At 40.2% G+C, this 6711-nt stretch overlaps 1 long non-coding RNA gene across 1 annotated transcript; it reads left to right on the top strand.

Annotated features, from left to right (window-relative positions):
* Nucleotides 1-386, top strand: LOC118495222. Its single transcript, XR_004897542.1, has 2 exons — nucleotides 1-92; nucleotides 141-386. It is a non-coding gene; the product is annotated as an uncharacterized LOC118495222 (long non-coding RNA).
* The last annotated feature ends 6325 nt before the right edge of the window (nucleotides 387-6711 follow it).

Genomic DNA, 6711 nt, shown 5'->3' on the forward strand with positions numbered 1-6711 from the left:
GTTGTGAAAAATGTACTTGGCTATAAGATTCCTTTTGTATGCACTGTCTTGTACTTGGGTCATATTTCACTTGTAACAGTACAGAGGGACAGGTACCTGGTGAAGGTACTCCTCACAGCAGCGAAGAAAGCCATAACCAGAAACTGGTAGCCTGATTGTCCTAAACGGCAACAATGGTTTGAGGTCATACATGAAATAAGGGCAATGGAAAGGCTGACTTTTGTGCTGGGTTTGAGAGAAGGTTAATATGCCAAAAGATGGCAGAAGTGGACATTTTACTTAAATAAAGCATAAGGACATTGGTTCACAGCTTGGACTCATTAGTGGATAAAGCAGCGACTTGAAATGTATACATTTTATTTCTATTTTTGTGGCTATCATCACCTTTCCTCACAGGACCTGTTTTGATTTTAGTTTTAGGTTGTTGTTTTTTTTGTATATATCACTCACAAATTGAGGTGACTGTGTTCAGTTGTTATAATGTACTGAAAATTCAATAAAAAAATAAAGATATTATACTTGTACATTTCTTAAGAATTGCACATTTTATTTGCTCAAACTGTGAGAGATTTTTCCTTATTCCAATTTATGCACATTTAAAGGACTAGTTTGACATTTTGGGGAATATGCTTATTGCAGGCTTCCCTTCGGGATCAAACTGACTATCAGTCTGTTCCAAATATACCAGCGTGAAGGACGTAAGAAGGACTGATCGCCACACGTCTGCTCAGACCCTGTTCCACGCTGCCTCAGACCTTCTGCACTATCCAACTAAAACACGTGGCCTGCACCACTAGTTTGATCTGCTGCCTGCTCACCTCTGCTCTGAACTCGTTTTTGGACTGATCGCTGCCTGCCCGCTCTCTCTGGACCTCAGTATCAGCCTGGAATCATCCAGCTACAGCCCAGTACTCTGCTGCACATTCAACCTTGTCCTTGAGTATTGACTTTTAAATTAAAGCATGGGCGTAATTTATAGGGGGTATAATCAAAACTGGCCAGTGCAACCCACCCCAAAAAACTATTATAATTTACTTTAAATAAATTAAGACATTTGCACCATAAATTGTTGCAGAAAAATTCCCCAGAATGTAGAAAATTAAAGTGTTTGACGCACAAATTTTCACTTTTGGTCAAAAGTGGAGATCTCACCCCGCCAACACAGTGTTGAACCCAAAGTTACATCCTTGCATTAAAGACACCTTTAATCCTGTCTCTATGAGTCTCGTGTTTAGTCTCTGTGTCTGATTATTTTTGGGCATTTTTGGCCTTTAATTGATAGGACAGTTGTAGACAGGAAAAGGAGGAGAGAGGGCGCAAAGACCTGCAGCAAAAGGCCCCAGGGCAGAATTGAACTTAGGTCAGCTGCGGTAAGGATTGGGCCTTGGTAGATGGGGCGCACGCTCTACCAGGTGAGCTAGCAGGGCGCCCCATTCTCTGTGTTTTGGGTTAGAAAACTGCAACCTAACAATAACAGCCTCAGAGTGTTGGCTGGTTCTCTTTGTGTCAGGATCACAAGTCAACCTGGTCCTGGTCTTGATCATGTCAGGGTCATGGTATAGATCCTGGTCCTCATCCCTGCAGTCATGCCCAGCCCTCCTGCAGAGCAAGCAGGGGACCAGCTGTCACTGATGTGCTAACAGTCGGACTATTATTTAAGATTTAACAGCATCTTACTGGGTTTAGCTTCTAAGCCCTGTTTGACATCCATGCACCAGTTAGGCAGAGCCTGCGTGTTGGTAAAAAGTACATTTCTAAAAGATAAATTCCATCAAAACATTATTAAAACACATTTTTATAAATGCTGCGGTCTGTTTATGTTGTTATGTTTGCTCATCTCACCATTGTTATTGAATTGTCTAATTCAGTTACATGTGAAGCACTTTGTAACATTGCTTTTGAGTGTATTATTCATAGAAATAAAATTGATTATTACTATTATTAGTTCAGCAGCAAGGGTATTTTGCATTTTAAAGTCCTAATGATGCAATGGGCAGTTTTGCATCATCACTCTGACATCTCTCCATTAGTGCATGTAGAGGTACTGAGCATGTGTGTGTAGTTCAGGAACAACAAACAGAGTAAAAAAAAAGTAATTTCCCCATTGCAAGATCAATCTTACTCTTAATCTTATATGGGCCTTGATGTCGGATTGTTTTCTCATATATATTTATTGTTGAATTTTGTATTGATTAATTAATTTGTTTATCAATTTAGGCTATATATATAAATATATATATATATATATATATATATATATTTCTTTTTTTTTATTTTACGCATTTGTTCAGTATGTATTCATATAATGCATACATACTTGATATGTATACTGTATGTTTAAGTTTATTTTATCATTTCAACCATAAATTAAATAGCGTTTTTCTTCGGACCAGGGTATGAAAACCAACAAAACATCAAAAATCATACAGAACATAAAGAAAATACCATTTAGTTTGGTACTAGTTATTTTATTTACTGTTATTAATACAGTGGCCTATTTGACCTATTTATGTAAATAAATCTGATTGATTGCATACTCAGATAATCTGTTTACAAGTAGATTTGTGTCACGACTTGGGTCAACAGGGTGTGTACCCCTCCTTCTGTGAGCACCCCCACTCTGTTCCATCCATCTGTTTGCTCCATAACGGAGCTATTAAAGGATTTAGATAAAGCTGATTTACTGCCTTGTTCCTGACTCGGACTGAGGGCTGTAATTAAACAAGTAATTCATTCAATGATGTGAGTTAAGGCTCTGACACACCAACCAGACGGCCGACCGTTGGCAGTAAAGCCAGTGTGACTGATCAGTCGGCTCCCAGAGGTCCAAAAAGTTCCTCAGAACACACCGAACAGACGAGACGTAATACGTCTCCATAACAGCAGGCGGCGCTAATCTGTATTGTCGCCCAAAAAATGAAAACCGGTAGCTGATTGGACGAACGCGTCACGTGGGTCTGGTTTCTCCGGAAATTCAAAGCCAGACCAATGGCGGCTCGTTCAGAATCAAGGGGGTCAGCTTCTCCTCGGACCGCGAACCTCCTATGGCGCCATTTTGATGCTACCAAGCCATCACCTCCCGTTAGCATCCCATTGACTGCCATTCATTCTGACGTCACTTTGACAGAGAATAACTTTACATCTGAAGAGTTTAAAGACTCTATTTGTCCATTGTTTATTTCTAAAGAAACACGACAATGTATAAAAGGCTCCATTACCTTGTAGCTCACGTTATGGCTCCGTAGCAGACGTTTTTATAAAAATAGGCTAACGATTGGGTCATAACCACGAGACTTACTGTCTCATAGTAGAGGAATTACCGTATAGTACAGGAGAAGCTCTCAGGCAGTTTGGACTTCCATTAGCTGTTTAAGTTTAATTACTAATGTTAACTATCATTGTAGTGATCAATAATTAGCCTGTGTCTATGTTATCTCCTTACATATACCTACGCTCTCCGTCTCTGCAAGATTGGGAATGATTGAGATTTCTCTTGGCACAGCTACCAGAAGACTTCCAACTTTCAGACAGGTTGCTCACGTCACATCTACGTCTTCAAGCTCAGTTGGAGGCTGCTCAGTAACGCTCAGCCATCACCGGGAAAGAGACTTCACTGGTCTCCGTCCAGAGACACGGGACCTGCTGGTCCATTCTATATACTGTCTATATATATATATCAGTCAACTTTTTGGCTAAGTCCTGGATCTTCACAATCCTACCTACAGCACCTTTAATAGCATCAAAAAACGTTAGCTGACGTTGTTGTTCAGGGGCTGAGCCGTCCTAAAGGTCTGATCCTAGAATCAGGCATTGGTGGTGTTATTCAAATTTCAATCTCAAATGGGCTTACAGAGTTACAGTTACAACAGAACAGGAATTTGTGACCGTTTTTAATTTTTATTTCTCTTTTTAAAAAGAATACGCTGCCCTTTTTAGGTGATTTTTAGGTGATGTAACTTTGAAATCTAACTGTACAGTCCCTTGTGTTTCCTCACTGACCTTTTGGTTATATTTAAAGATATTAAGTATTGACACCTAGTCTTCTGGATCTGCATTGTTCACATCCTCAACACCTCTCTAAAAGCTCTGTCACACCAACCTGATAATGGGCCGTCTGACCGTCTGACGAGGTCGGTGACTCGAGTCTGTTCGGTGTGTTCCGTGCCGTCGTCCATCAAAGGGGCCATCAGCTTTAATTTGGGCCGATTTGACTTGTTGTATCAGCCAGTGGACAGTCGGACTCAATGACCAACCTGATTGGTGGAGTGCTAGCCCTTGACTAGCCAATAAGTGCACAAGAAAACCAGAGCTGCCAACGCATAAAATTGCATAAATATCCCTTATATTCCATCACATTATTTAAAACAAATAATTTTTTTTCTTTAATAATACAAGAAACCTTCCTTGCCTAGTATAACAGACATACTTTCTGCTTTATTACAACTCACAGTTCCAAGTTAAAACAACATAACCACATTTATAGCGGAGATAGCGTGGGTGTTTGGGCGCGGCCGCCCCAGGGCCCCGTGTGAAATAGGGGCCCCTCTAAAGCCGCTGATCTTGCATCACTTGACATAAAAGGGCTGCTAGTGAAGTGGCACGCTGCAGATTAATGGCTGAAGGAAACCTATTACTGCTCAAAGTCTAACGCTGCAATACTCCAGCTCTTCTTATCAAACGTAACAGTCACTTAACTCACGGTTACAAATGTAAACCAGCACAACAATGACAATACCAGGCAACAAAACACTACATTCTCAGCAGACACGTTTAATAAACAGAATTCATAAAGTTACATTTGTATTATATACCAACCCAAGTTCAATCAACACATACATGTACATATCTGACAAAAAATTAAAATCGTCGACCCAATGAATAAATGCAAGTTTAACTTTCAAAAACTCATAAAGTTGAGTTCAAAATCCACAACTTGTATAAGCTCGTTCAGTTAAAAATAAGAAATAAGTGGACATAACTAAATGGGTCTGTAATGTTTTACAGTGGACATTTTGGACCTTCATATGAAAGAATTTGGGCACCTCTGAGATAGAGACTCAGCCAAAGGCGGGAGTCTGACACCATACCCTCCTCTGATTGGCCAACACTACGTTTCTGTTAATGGTAGTTTGTCCTCTGTCACTAACAGACACGTTCACAAACTCTCACTTAAGCTCTTAAATTGATTTAGGAGCTTTTTATATTTTGAAATTTAAGTTTTTTATCACTATAACGTTTAAGTAGCCTCGTGAGAGCGTCCTGATCTGGCGAGCTCCAGTTTTCCACTCCCAGATCAGTCTGGCATCTTGAGATGGAGAAAATTTGGAGCCGTTCGCCAAACGACCGACCAATCAGCGTTGGTTTTGAGGCGGATTTAGGTGGCGATAGACAGATGGTTCCAATCAGCTAACCAGTATTTTCAGACAGCGGTAGCCCTAATTCTGTTAGCCGCTCGCTAATGCTTTTTTCTCTTGGATCCTTCTTTTGGAATATGGACCGGGAACCTGAAATGGAGCCTTTTATTCATAAATTCTCGTTACACAAACGGCAAATATCCTTTACCGACATGTTGCTTGCTTGCTGAGCTAACGAGCTATGCTTTGCCTGCAGCAGCAGGGGCTTGTGGTTGTATTTTCATACGCTTTACGTTGATCTGATTGGTTGATTTGGCCCCTCTATCACCAACATAGGTGGTGATAGACAGATGGTTTATCCAATCAGCTAACCAGTATTTTCGCCCCTTCCCAAAAGTTCTCCAACGGAAAGTTCCCAGATGGATATGCTGAGCAAATGAGAAGCAATCCATCGGGAGTCAGGTTAATGTTTAGGGGGCTGAGATGAAATTTAAGGGGTCTTGAGCCCCCCTAAAAAGGGTCTAAAATCGCCCATGAACACCACACAAAGAGGCGAAGTGCAGAACATTTGTCAGGGAAATCAATTTCTTATGAATTCTAGTTTTTCATCTCATGTAGTTGGACAAAAAGTCCAATCACAGTATTTGGTTTTTTCCAGTGCTTTGAACTGAATGTCAAGCTCTTCCTCAGCGGATGGCGTTTAAATCCATCGCTGTGTGGTTGTTCGGTAACATTTTCAGTATGATAAGCAAGTAAAAATGTTGGTAATTTCGATGCTACTAGTGTCGATCATTTTTGACTTGAATTTCATTATTTATGAATAACAATTTGATTTACTAGCTCGACGTTTGAACTTGAAAAGACCAAACTTTTATCTTATAATTAAAAAAAAACATCTCATAAGTTTGACTTATTTCATGTTGACTTAAACAAAAGTTAAAAATCGGACTTATTTCAGTCCTTCCAGAAAAATGTGGAGTTTTTTTGTGATTGTTTTGGGCTAAATCCTTGATTATGCGGCACGATTGCGATGGAATATGCGAGATGCTGCTCTTGTGTGAAGTAAATGCAACATTTTTCAACTTTCTGCTAAGATATATGTGTGACTTTTTTTGCAACGAAAATGCGGGGATTATGAAATCATATTTTGCGCGGAAATCGGCAATTTATGCGGCGAAAGTGCGGCGTATTTGAAAAAATGCGGCCCCCGCATAAATATGCAGACTTTGGCTGATTATGCATTGAATTATGAGATCACATAATCAGGTTTTTCTGGAGGGACTGGAATATAGTCCTTGCTTGAATACAACTCAGTGCCAGGGACGACCTTACGTGATGACGTAGCACCTGTCATCAC

The sequence above is a fragment of the Sander lucioperca genome, chromosome 6 (genome assembly GCF_008315115.2).
Source record: "Sander lucioperca isolate FBNREF2018 chromosome 6, SLUC_FBN_1.2, whole genome shotgun sequence".
Taxonomy (NCBI): Eukaryota; Metazoa; Chordata; class Actinopteri; order Perciformes; family Percidae; genus Sander; species Sander lucioperca.